General features: G+C 38.0%; 1 long non-coding RNA gene across 1 annotated transcript; it reads left to right on the top strand.

The window, feature by feature from the left end:
- Positions 3,243-6,187, top strand: LOC110271024. Its single transcript, XR_002361003.1, has 2 exons — positions 3,243-3,351; positions 5,982-6,187. It is a non-coding gene; the product is annotated as an uncharacterized LOC110271024 (long non-coding RNA).

Here is a 13,899-nt window from a genome sequence, read left to right as displayed (position 1 = left end):
GAAAAATCCATTACTGCCCAAAAATGCAGGAAAAGGAGGGCATATTGAAAAAGCCAATAACCCTTTAAATCAAAAGGCAAGGGTAAGAGGACCCAAGGCTTTGAGCATCAGTGGATAGGAGGGCCCAAAGGAATAAAATCCTGGCCTAAGCGGCTAAACCAAGCTGTCCCTAACCATGTGCTTGTGGCGTGAAGGTGTCAAGTGAAAAGCTTGAGACTGAGCGGTTAAAGTCGTGGTCCAAAGCAAAAAGAGTGTGCTTAAGAACTCTGGATACCTCTATATGGGAACTCTAGCAAAGCTGAGTCACAATCTGAAAAAGTTCACTCAGTTAAAGTGTCTATCGCATTGTTGTATCCGGTGGTAATACTGGAAAACAAGGTGCTTAGGGTCACGACCAAGACTCAGAAAGTTGTGTTCAAGAATCAAAATATGCTTAAATAGGGAAATCAATAATATCATCTGGATTCTAAGTTCCTAAGGATGCCAACATCTCTGAGTTTCAATGGATAGTGAGATGCCAAAACTATTCAGAGGCAAAAAGCTACTAAGTCCCGCTCATCTGATTGTAACTAAGCTTCATTTGAAACTTAGAAATTTATTGTATCTTAATTTTCTTTTTATCCTACTGTGTTTTTAGTTTTTTGGGGACAAGCAACAGTTTAAGTTTGGTGTTGTGATGAACGGATATTTTATACGCTTTTTGGCATCACTTTCATATAGTTTTTAGTAGTTTTGTTTAGTTTTTATTGAGTTTTTATAGGTTTTAGTGTTAAAATCACATTTTTGGATTCTACATGAGTTTTTGTGTTTTTTGGCAATTTCAGGTATTTTCTGGATAAAATTGAGGAGCTGGAGTAGAAGTCTGATTCAGAGACAGAGAAAGCACTGCAGATGTTGTCCAAATCTGACCTGCCTACATTCGGAAGAGATTTTCCAAAGCTACAAAATTCCAAATGGAGCACCCTTAACGGCTTTTGAAAGCTGACTTCTAGAGCTTTCCAGCAATATATAATAGTTCATACTTTGCTTCGGATTAGAAGGCCCAAAACTTGCGTCCAACACCAGCTTCCTGCCCACTTCCAGGTGTCCAGCGCCCAAAAGAGCAGAGACCAATGTACAACGCCCAAAGAGGACCCCCTAGCTAGCGTTCCACACCCTAGAGACCTCATAGCATGTGGATCTCATCAAAGCTCATCCCAAACACTCACCAAGTGGGCCCCAGAAGTAGATTTTAGCACTAAATAGACTGTTTTACCCTTACTAGTCAACTTTTTAGTATTTAAAGGATTTTATTTATGTAATTCAGAAGTTTTGCAGAAACTTTCAGCCATCATACACGTTTTTCATTGTATTTTACTTCATTACGAGTTTCTAAACCTCCTAGGTTGAGGGGAGGAGCCCTGCTGAGTCCTATGAATTAATAAAAGTATTACTATTTTTTCTTCAATCCGTGTTTGATCTATCTCTAAGATGTATATTCGATCTTCATCATGGTGAATATGATGATCTAACTAATTAGCTCTATTCATCACATTAAGACGAACGTGCCTGACAAATACCCGCGTCAACTTGGGTTCGTGTGAATACTTGGCCGGAAAGCACAAGCTGTAACATATCGCATTTTGAAAATCTAAATATGAATAGATTAGACTTTATTTTATTAAGTTTAAACTTTATAATTTTAGAAATTATTTTATTAGAAATAATTAAATAGATTCAGAGATAATTTCATTTTAAGTCAAATAAGATTCTTAAGTAATTTTATATAATTGAATATTTTGTATAATTTTAGTAATTGAAAAATAAGAAAGAATTGTATAATTTAATTTAAGTAACTTTTAATATGAATAAATTATGGTTTATTTTATTAGTTTAAAGCTCTTAGAGATTAATTTATTAGAAATGATTAAATGGATTTTTGTAAATATTCTAAGTTTATGTCAATTAATATTTATGTACAACTTTTATTTTAATTAGTTATTTTATATAAATTAAAATTAAAGTCTCGATGATAGAAAAATAATGAAAGGTTATGATTTAATTTAGATAATTAATATTTTGAGTTTAACTGTATTTTATAAAATGTGATTAGTATGCTTATTTTATAATTTAAATTAGAAATAATTATTTGAGCTCGTTAATAGATTGATAGAATAAAATCTTATGCGTTTTAAAAGTAATCTTTATAGCATTATATTTGAATTCTAAATTGTTATCCTATCATAAAAGTTTTGTAAAATTGTTAAATTACTCGTATATATTTTTTCAAGTCTTATGTTTCTTATTTTATACGTACTATTATTATCTAATACGTATACTCCCTATCCAAATACACTAACACACGCACACTGCCACTCATCTTTTCCCTAATGATCCACATTCCTTTATTCTTTACCACTTGCTTCCAAAACAAACGTATACCACATCCTCTGAAATTAAACAGAGAGGGAGAAAAGGGAATGGCCATAGGAGGGAAGGACGAAGGGAAAGAAGAGGAGAGGAGAAAGAAGGGAAGCGCTCGGTGGTGGTCTTCCCTCCGCCAGTGCCGCCGCCGTTATTGCCGCACAGGAAGGGGAAGAACGACGCATGTGAGAGGAGAGCGCGGTTGTGGCAGAGAAGCACCGTGTGAAAGGGGAGGGAGGTTCCATCGCTGCTGCTGCCTTTGATGAAAGTCGCCACCATAGCTGGGACGGACTGAATGGTGGAGAGGAGGTTTCGTTGATGTTGTCGCAAAGGAGAAGGGTGAGACGTGTGAGAGAGTGACGCACAGAGGAGGGACCTTTCCTCTGCCACTGCCGGAATCTTTGGTCGCCGCCATCATTAGTGGTGAGTCAGTTAAGTCCTAGCCATGAGAACCACTATCACTGAACCCTTGTCATTCTGTAAATACCTTGTATCTGTCTCTGATGTTCTTGGCTATATTGTGTTTGTTGGAGCTTGTCTCAATGGAGCCACTGGCAGGGTGTTGTTGCTGCCGAAACCACCGCAGGGTGTTGCTAAGAAACGCTGCTGCCCTGCTTCCGTTATAATTAGGTTCAGCATCCATTGTCCTGGGTTAGCCTTTTTCCTTTATTTCTGCTCCAATTGCATGCCCTATTCTACCAATTCCTTATTAAACTGCTTGTTCTTGTTTTAATTTAAATTTGGCCTGTGCTCTGTTTTAAATATCCAGAGCCACTTCTGCTTTCGATTCTATTAAATTTGAAATCTTCGTTTCATTGCAACCATGATCACTGTTGTGGGAGCTAACACTGCTGCTATCTTGATTGAAACAGTTGCATAGCTAGTATTGGTCTAGCCAGCTGCCTCGTTATAATCCCGCCTCCGGGTTCTTTTAATCGCGACATCGAGGTACGGGGTTTAATTAAACAGTTTAAATTTAAGAATGCCTACAAGGTTTATTGAGTAAATTGCAAATAGGTTTAATTATTGTGAGTGATTAATTGATGGTATGGATGCTGAATTGTGCCTATGAAGTGTGACTGGAATTATTGATTAGTGATATTGATTGATTATGTGGATTGTGAACTGTTTGACGGAATGCTGAATCCTGATGGATTATGTTGAATTTGTTACTGTTGAGCTGGTTATATGATTATTGTATTGGTGATGGATTTAGTTGATGATTGATTGAGATTGGGTTTAGAGAATGTTTAAAGGATTGAATTTGAGATGTTGAATTGCTTGCTGAAAAATTTGAGTTTTGAAATTAAATGGCAACTTTGAAAGTGAACCAGCATCTTAATAGAGATTGGAAAATTATGAGATTAAAAGATAATCGAACTAAAACAAGTATAGTTATTAAAATTCAATTTTGAAGGTTTCCTATCAATTAGAGAATTAGTTATGACTTTTCAAAGTTGAACTCTAAAATCTGATTTTCTGCATAATTTTAAACGAAGTCAAAACTTTGAAAAGCTATAACTAATTATTTAATGATCAGAATTGCATAAAACTAAGTCTGGGTTAAACTTAGGAATATAAGGAACTAAACTGAAAAATTTGAGACCATTTTGTTAACCATATAATTTATGGAAAATTTTTAAAGTTAGGTTATTAAATCTGTCCTGCAGCAGAAAAGGTCAAACAGGGCAGCAACTTGTGTATCTTGCTGCAACTTCTACGAGCTGAGTTTTGAAGCGAAACCAATTTTGTTATAAGATTTGATTAATTTGGTTTATTGCTTTAAAACTTCAGAATTTTAGGAGTTAAAGGATTGGGAGTTGTGAATTTTTGAATATTGGTGGTCAAAGCTGAAAAGAAGCAGATTTCAGCAAGCTATGCATCAACTTCCAATGCTTGTAACTCTTATAATTAAATAGAAATTGGGTTGCAACCAAGATATACTTGTTTCTGGATGAGTTAGAAGTTTCCAAACCAAAATTTAGCTTAATTGGAGTTTTGTAATAAGAGTTATTTAAATTGGAAATTACCAAGCTTGTTTGTTTCTAAAACAGATTTTGACTTATTTTTACTTAACTTCCAGGTTATGTAACTTCTTCATTAAAAATGGTATTAACTCAGAATCAATTGAGAAAGAAACCTGGATGAGTGAAGTTGAACTATTTTAATTTTTAAAGTCATTGGATTTAACTTGGATTTTATATTGAATTTTGAATATCTCATGCTGCTGCTGTTTTTCTGGTTTTACGCACTGCAGAGCAATCACGGTTTTTCCTTTATTTCTAAATCTAGAGAAACCAGAAAATTATGATCTTTGGTATTTTAGAAAGCTTATTTCAAGATGAACACCTGGACATAAAGTTTGCACAATTCTGAGTTTATTTGCTATATTAAAAACAAAAGAAGATAGAGTATTGAGAATGTCTGAGTGAGAGTTATGAGTTCATAAAATTAAAGATGAACCTTAGCATCATAGGGCTGATTCAATATTGGAATTTGTTTGATTCTAAATTGATTTGATATTGGAGGGGTTGAAAAGAGTTTGGTAAATTGTTTGGTTGGGACCCGTAAGGATGGCTAAGTCCTATTTTTTAAAGGAGATTATGTCCAAATTTTTATAAAAGTATAAGGACTTAATCAAAATCAATATTTAAGGCTTATTTAATGATAATAACTTCAATGATTCTTTTAAGAAAAGATTATTTGGTATACGAGATTGTTGGCAAGGGCGTTGGTCTTGTCCCACTTGCGTATTTGCAATTATGAAAGAAAAATGAAAGAGTAAAGTACTTATTGTATGATTATTTGTTGCTTGAGGCAACCCAAGAGATATTTGTTTATTTGTTTGTTGCTTGAAGCAACCCAATCGTATCCGGGAAATCGTGAACTCGTGACCGGATAAATGTCGGGAATGCAGGTGCTAACCGACACATGAGCTCATGGCCTGCACTAGGACTAGACATTCATCATATGCATCTATGTGACATTGTTTGGGTGTGTATATTGTAATTGGTTTGTCTAAGTGAATAATTCTGTTTAATTGCTAATTGCTATACTTGATGTAATTGCTCTTGATTGTGTTTGAACCTCATTACCTGTGTTTGTAACTGATTGTTTGGATTGTGGTGATTGGATGTTGATTGAGTTGTTTGGGCCTGAGGCTGTGACTGGTATGTTTGAGGTCTAGTTCTGTATAAAGTATCTGACTGGTTCAGCATAGACTTAATGAACCTATGCTTGGAGCAGGATGATCATTTATACCGCGTAGGTAACTTCTTTTATGTTATGGTCTAGTGAAGTATGAAAAATCAAACTGGTTCAACATAGACTTAATGAACCTATGCTTGGAACAGGTTGGTCATTCATACAGTCTAGGAAACTTTTAAGAGTTTTATAAAGAAAATATGGGTCTAGGATTTTGAATAATTAACTAATTCTTTTAAAGAAGGTTAATTTTCTTTTAGATGTCTCTGAATGAAATTAACTATTTGCGCTTTATTCTTTACTTTCACGGCATTCTCGACCTCTACTGAGAACATATGGTTTGGTTCTCACCCCCAAATTTTCCACCCTTTCAGTGACACAGGTTTGAAGATACAATATGAAGCTGCAAGCGATTAGTAGGCTTTCTTTATGGTTTTAATTGCTTCCATAGAGTCCCCTCGCTCGTCCTTTGAGGTTTTATTTTAACAGAGGGGTAGGTGTTGTATTTGGGTTTATATGACTTCTTATGTATAAGAATTACTATTAATAATACTTATGTGATTGTTATTATTATTTGCAATGTTTATCCTTGATACATGTCTTTAACGAATAAAAACAAAATTTTCTAGCATTTTCTTAAAACTGAAACGCGAAATCGATACAAAGGCTCAGTAATTAAGTAGTTAATATTAGAAAAGGTCATGTAACGTTCTTTCTAGTAGAAATACCTTGACTTAAGCAAGGTATTTTGCTGGAAGGGATGTTACAATATGGTATCAGAGTAGTCCTTCCTGTAGAGCCTTGGGAGTTGACTAACTATGCTTCATTGTATACTCTGAGTGTCTGTCATACTTTATATCTTGTTCTGATGACAAGAGTTTGTGTTTTATATGCATGACTGTCTAATGATTAGTGCTATTAGTTTACCATTGCATACCTCATAGTATCAAGTTTGGCCAACTTAATACTAATGATTTATGTATATGGAACACTAATGGGTTATCATAGACGAAATAGAAGTGGCAGGTTAATGCGATTACGAGGTTTTGGGGACGTTAGAAACTAAATTCTAGAGATTAATTTCGTTTTGATGTATAATCTTTGTTTGTGCTTACCGTTCTCTCTTTCCTTATCAATTGTATTGGATTTTCTAGTTCTTGATCTCTTTCTTGGAATGTGTTCTGGATATTTTCCCATCATATCTTGTCATTCATACATATCCCTGCTTGATTATTGATGCCAGGGCATCTTGGCTAGTTTCACTGACCTTTTCTTTACTGTTTTTAGGATAGTTTCATACATTTCTTTAGGAAATAAGCTAGTTTTGGGTAAATATTCACTTATGCCTTGATTCAAGCATACATTGTGCATTTTACATAATTTCATGAGGATTTTGCATAAGTTTAGTGACAAATATTATGTTGCATTACTCATGACTTGGACTAGAGCTTTGATGCACTTTATTGCTTGATTTCAGGACCAAAAAGGAAGCAAGAAAAGGGGAGGTAACTTGCAAGATTAATGAGAAAAGTGATTGCCAATAACATTCTCAAAAAAGCCATCAATGGCCACGTTAGAGAGTCACGTTAACTAAGTTAACGTGAACTCTAACGTGGAGAAGAGAAGATGAGCCAACGGTAATGACACTTAACATTGTCACTAACGTTGGCAATTACTCATAAGTGGCCACGTTAGAAGCCACGTTAACCTAGTTAACGTGGCCTCTAACGTTAAGGGGGGAAGAGAAGCCAACGTTAGTGACACTCAACATTGTCACTAACGTTGGGATGGCTAAAGATGGCTACGTTAGAGGCCACGTTAACCTAGTTAACGTGGACTCTAACGTGAGACCCAGGGGCACATTGGAACGTTAATGACAATGTTGAGTGTCACTAACGTTCTCGAAGGTTGGCAAGGACCACGTTAGAAGCCACGTTAACCTAGTTAACGTGGGCTTTAACGTGAAACAAGAAGGGGCACACTGGAACGTTATTGACAATGTTGAGTGTCACTAGCGTTCTCGAAGGATTAACAAGGCAACGTTAAAAGCCACGTTAACCTAGTTAACGTGGGTTTTAACGTAAGGCAAAGGGGTGCATTGGAACGTTAGTGACAATGTTAAGTGTCACTAACGTTCTCGAACTTATATTCTCACTAAATATTAACACCCCTAACGTCCTGAGCTGAAGTCTCTGCCCACTTAGCACTTTCTCTCTGCAAGTAAAGTCAAGCCCAAATGAAGAAAAGAACTGCTTCAAACTCAAAATCCAAAGGCCCAAGAATTGAAGAGTAAATTAGAAGCTGAGAAGAGTAGTATATATAGGAGTAGCTTTGAATTGTAAAGAAGCTCTGGAGGCTGGGAAAAAGAGAACTACTCTCTGTATTTTACTTTCTTTGCAAATTCTAGTTTTATGATGTATTCTCCATCTTTGTTTTCATTTTCAAGAGCTATGAACAACTAAACCCCTTTCATTGGGTTAGGGAGCTCTGTTGTAATTTGATGGATCAATACTAATTTTCATTATTCTTCTTCTATCTTTCCTCTTGATTTTACTTGAAAGCTTTCGATCTTTATCCAATTGAGTAGTTATCTTGGAAGAGAAGCTATTCAAACTTGGATCTCTTTTGAACCTTGAAAGAGGAATGAAGAGATCAAGCTAGAAATGCTTGCTCATGCTGGACCAAATTGGGTTTGGATGGGTATGTGACTATAACCCTCTCAATACTTGATTTGGGAAATGCATGTGGTATAATCAGTGACCATACTTCATCTTTTCTCATGAGCAATCGACCAAGGAATTGGCTATTGATCAAGATTTGAGAAATTGAATTGCAAGAAATTGTAATTCAATCATTTAAGATTGCCAAGGAGATCAATGAGTGCATTGATTGAGGAAGAGATAAAAACGAACTTGATCCGGAGAATTGCAACATCTCCTAAGCCCAATGAACTCCCCATCTCTGATCTTACCCATTCTCTTTAATTTCTGCCATTTACTTTTATGAGCAAATCCCCCATTCCCATTTACAATTCTGCAATTTATTTTCAGTCATTTACTTCTAGTCCTTTAATTCTAGCATTTTCTTTTCTGTTATTTACATTCCCGCCATTTTATTTTCTGTAACTCTCAACCCAAATCCTGGATTCGCTCAACTAGAACATTCTTCTAATTAAAGTTGCTTGATCAATCAATCCCTGTGGGATTCGACCTCACTCTATTGTGAGTTTTTACTTGACGACAACTTCGGTACACTTGCCGAAGGGAGATTTGTTGCGAGACAAGTTTTTCGTGCATCAAGTTTATGGCGCCGTTGCCGGGGATTGATTGTGCATCAACAATGATTAGATTGGAAGATCACTAGATTGAGCATTTTATTTTGTGAATTTCATTTTCTGTTTGAGTGATTTACTTTTTGTTTTGGTTATACTTCTTCCCTTCTCCCTCTACTCTTTTGTTTTTTTTCTTTGTTATTTTCAATTCTGTTTGCTAACCCACTAACTGTTTGATATATTGCATCACCCACAACTAACAACAATTCTGACACAAATACTGTGTGCACCTATTTTCTCTGCTTGTACTTGTTGGTTGTATGACAGGGAGAAGAAGCGGGGCTTCAACTTCCTTTGATTCTAAACCGGAGAGAACCTTCCTTAGACTAAGGAGGGAGGCAAAAGAAAAACGAGTAGTTGGTGCTGAAGAAGAGGAGGAACAGTTTGAGGAATACTTTGAACCAAACATGGAAGAAAACATGGAAAATCATCATGAAGAAGAGACTCACAACCATGGCAGAGGAGGTGGAGCAAATCATGCTGGGGAGGATAGAAGAGTTTTGGGCTCTTACATTAATCCAAACCCAGGCAATTGTGGAAGTAGCATCCAAAAGGCAACAATCCATGCCAACAACTTTGAACTAAAACCACAGCTCATCATCCTTGTTCAGAACAACTGTTCGTTTGGAGGAGGTGTTCAAGAAGACCCCAATCAACATTTGACCACCTTCCTGAGAATATGTGACACAGTGAAATCTAATGGTGTTCATCCTGACACCTATAGACTGTTCTTATTTCCCTTCTCACTCAGAGACAAGGCAGCCAAGTGGCTGGAATCCTTCCCAAGGGAGAGCTTGACAACTTGGGAGGATGTGGTGAACAAATTCTTAGCAAGATTCTACCCTCCTCAACGAATCAATAGGCTGAGAGCTGAGGTTCAAGCCTTCAGGCAACAAGATGATGAGACTCTGTATGAAGCATGGGAGAGGTTCAAAGACTTAACAAGGAGGTGTCCACCTGACATGTTCAACAAATGGGTCCAGCTGCACATTTTCTATGAAGGGCTCTCTTATGAGTCAAAGAAGGCAATAGACCATTCATCTGGAGGATCCTTGAACAAGAAGAAGACCATTGAGGAAGCCATAGATGTTATTGAAACAGTAGCAGAAAACGACTACTTCTATACGTCCGAAAGAGGGAACACAAGAGGAGTGATGGAGCTAAACAATGCAGACGCTCTGTTGGCCCAAAACAAGCTCATTACCCAGCAGCTGGCTGACCTCACCAAGAAGATGGAGAGGAACCAAGTAGCACTCATCAATTGATGACAAGCTCTCTAAGATTGAAGCCTTACTTGAAGGAATATGCCAAGAGATTCAAGAAAATAAGGTGCTCAAAGAGGAGGTGCGAGCCAATATTAAGAACCAGGGAGAGACCATCAGGAAGCTGGAATTTCAGGTGGGATATTTAGCTGAGAAGATTCCCAAACCTACTGATAGCTTCCCAAGTGACACGGAGAAAAACTCCAAGGGAGAAGCAAAGAAAGTAAGATGGGAGGATTGCAAAATGGTCACTACAAGTGATCAAGAGATTGAAGACAAGTAAAGCAAAGTGTGCAAACAACCTGAAGACAACTCAACAAAGGAGGAGGATAGAGATCACAAAGAACCAGAAATCTCACAACAAGAGCTGCTGAAGCTCTATGCACCATTCCCTCAACTGCTCAATGGTTCTGTGGGAAAAAGAATATACTCAAGGTTCCTAGACTTGTTTGCATCTCTGCATGTGAACATACCATTTATCAAGGCAATTCAACAAATGCCTGCATTCATCAAGTATATGAAAGAACTTCTTCCCAGGAAAAGCTCACTCAAGGGAGGGCAGACTATAGTGATGAACAAGGAATGTAGTGCCCTTATTCAACCTGAGTTGCCTACAAAAAGAAGAGACCCAGGAAGTTTTCATATACCTTGTGCCATAGGTGAAAACATGTTCGACAGAGCATTATGTGATTTAGGGGCCAGCATCAACTTATTGCCCTTGTCCCTGGTGAAGAAGCTGCAAATCAATGAGATAATGCCCACAGATGTCATTATCAGACTGGCTGACAAAACTCAAAAGCAAGCAATAGGAGTGGTGGAAAATGTGTTGCTAAAAGTTGGGAAGTACTATCTCCCAACAGACTGTCATTCTGGACATGGAAGAGAGTCATGCTCACCCAATCATATTGGGAAGACCATTCCTAGCTACGGCCAGAGCACTTATTGATGTAGAGAAAGGGGAGCTAATATTGAGAATCCATGATGAACGACTCAGCTTCAATGTTTTCAAACTCTCACAAGAAACAGATCAAGAGGACAAGGAACTAAGCACAAATGATAATGAGACACTGAAGGAGGAAACAAGCACTGAAGCACAGCCAGTTCATTCTGATATCCCCTTAACTGACAAACAAGGAAAACAGCAATTGCCACAGCTCAAGGAAAAGTTGGAGGAACCTAAACCTCTAGAGGCAGGTGAAGACAGCACCACAGCTCCTTTAGAAAAAGAGGTCACCAAGGGGAAGGCAACCTCAAAAGAAACAAAGAAGGTACCAAGAGGGTGGAAGAACAAGAAGATCCCTACGGAAGACTTCTCTCCAGGGGATAGAGTTGTCTCAGCCTACTTCCCAGATATTCCCCCTAGTCTTCCTACTGTGCCATCTCAATTACCCAAGGTCTTCACTATCAACAGAGTTCTTTCCCTGGAACATGTGGAGATTATTGATCCAACCAATGGATACAAGTCCATAGCAAGAGGGGAGGACTTTAAGCACTACCAACCACCATGATGAAGGAAAAACGTCAAGCTAGTGACGCTAAAGAAGCGCTTCATGGGAGGCAACCCATGTTTTATATGCTTTCAGATGATAATGAATAAGTCAATATTTATGAGCTTCAATCCAAACTTAACAAACAATTGGTGAAAATCTTCTTATGCAGAATATAGTGAGGAACAAGTTTGGTGTTCAAAGCAAACCAAGTTGCATGCTAGTCTTGGGAGCTTTGAACACAAAACTTTCATCACAGTGACTCAAACTAAGTTTGGTGTCACCTCATGGTGCCACCAAAATGCATATAAGGACCCACCAATAGTTAGTTAGTTAGTTGGAATTCATAGATAAATAATCAAATCCTTTCTTTCATTTTTTTCTAGCCGTAGATTTTTTTTTTATGATATTAATTTCCTTGTTTCAAATCTTTATAGAAAAGGAAAAGAAGCATAAAAAGGGATTGATTGGACAATTAAATGGGGGAGATTTCTCCACTTAATGAAGAGCACTACACACATGTCTCAAGAGGAAACACATGGGGAAACGCTGCCATGCAACATTGGAGAAAGAAAACCCTTGAAGACCGAACCAATCACTCTCATTAAAGTGATGATCCTTGTCTTTCCTTCATATACAACCCCATCCGTCCATCTAGTAAACATTCATGCAATCCACACCCTTCACTCACTCATGATTTTCTTATATAAGTGAACCTTAGTGCATGCTCACTCCTCACATCCAAATCCCCACTCTCCACACTTCTATTGGCACACTAAACTCTTTATCACAAATTGTTTTAACCAACCCACTCTTCATCTATCCGAAGCCCCAAATCCCCTCAAACAACAATTCAAGTCATGGCATCATCAAGCTCAAAGAGGCAAAAGAGGAAAGGGATTATGGAGAGTGCTCCTTTTGATGACAAGAGATTCAAAACTGCCTTTCATGAGCATGAATTTGAGCGGATAAGTGCCAGAAGGATATTGCCAAAATTAATCTTCCAAATCAATGCAAATGAATCACCACAGATTTGGAGAAAAATCGAACAAAGGGGGTGGCAATTGCTCACCAGTCCAGAGGGGAAGATCAATGGAAACCTCATCAAAGAATTCTATGCAAATGCAGTTAGAGAGGATAAGACCAAAGCCCCAACCTTCAAAAGCTATGTGAGAGGAAGGGAGGTGGACTTCAGCCCAAGTGTCATAACAAGAGCTCTTCACTTGAAATCACCTCATTTTGATGAGGAGAGTTATCAGGCAAGGATAAGTAGAAGCCCCGATAAGGATGAGCTCTCAGAAATAGCATCAGATATCTGTGTCATAGCCGCTGACTGGGAGAGGTATTCAGATGGGAGACCAAAATTCATAAAAAGGGGAGACCTTCATCCTGAGGCCAAAGGGTGGTTTGAGCTTGTAAGGAGGTCCATCCTACCAGCTGCTAATAATTCAGAGGTTAACATCAATCGAGCCACTATGGTACAATGCTTAGTGCAAGGTGGGGAAATCAAAGTGCATGAGCTCATTGCTAAAGGGATTCAAGAGTCAGTTGAGAAAGCTGACTCAGGTGCCAGACTTTGGTACCCCAGCACCATTCTCCGCTTGTGCAACAAAGCCAAGGTAATATTTGAGGACAGCAGCCCAGACTGGGTGAACCCAGGGAGGCCAGTCACACTCGAGCGAATGGTCTATACCACACCGGCTCAGCAACTAAGAAGGCCACATATAGGAAGGCAAAGGGCCCAGGAAGAAGCTCATCAAGAGGAATATCATCAAAAAGAATATCAACAAGAAGAGCATCATGACCCAGCCAACTTGAATATGACTCACCTTCTAAGAGCCATTGAAGATTTGGGACAGAGACATATGGAAGGATAAGAGCAAATGCTGAACCTTCAAACCAACTGGCTGAGCCAACAAGAAGCATGACAAAAACAACAAATGGAGCAGCAGCAGGAACACTACTCCCGGCTCACTCAAGCCATCAACCAAGTGAATGAGAGGCAAGAACTTCAAGAGAAGCACTTGCAAGAACTCAACCAGCGGCAGATAGCCCAAATGAAAACTTTCAATGAGTTCTGTGTACTCAATGAAGGAAGGCAACTACATAGGGAGGAGTTCTATGTAAATACTCAAGCCAAGTTGAACTACATGACCAGTAATATGCATCAGCTACACTATACCATCCCTACATATGATGAGGTCCAAAAAGA

Source organism: Arachis ipaensis, chromosome B04 (assembly GCF_000816755.2).
Source record: "Arachis ipaensis cultivar K30076 chromosome B04, Araip1.1, whole genome shotgun sequence".
Taxonomy (NCBI): domain Eukaryota; kingdom Viridiplantae; phylum Streptophyta; class Magnoliopsida; order Fabales; family Fabaceae; genus Arachis; species Arachis ipaensis.
This window is presented reverse-complemented; position numbering and strand designations above follow the sequence as displayed.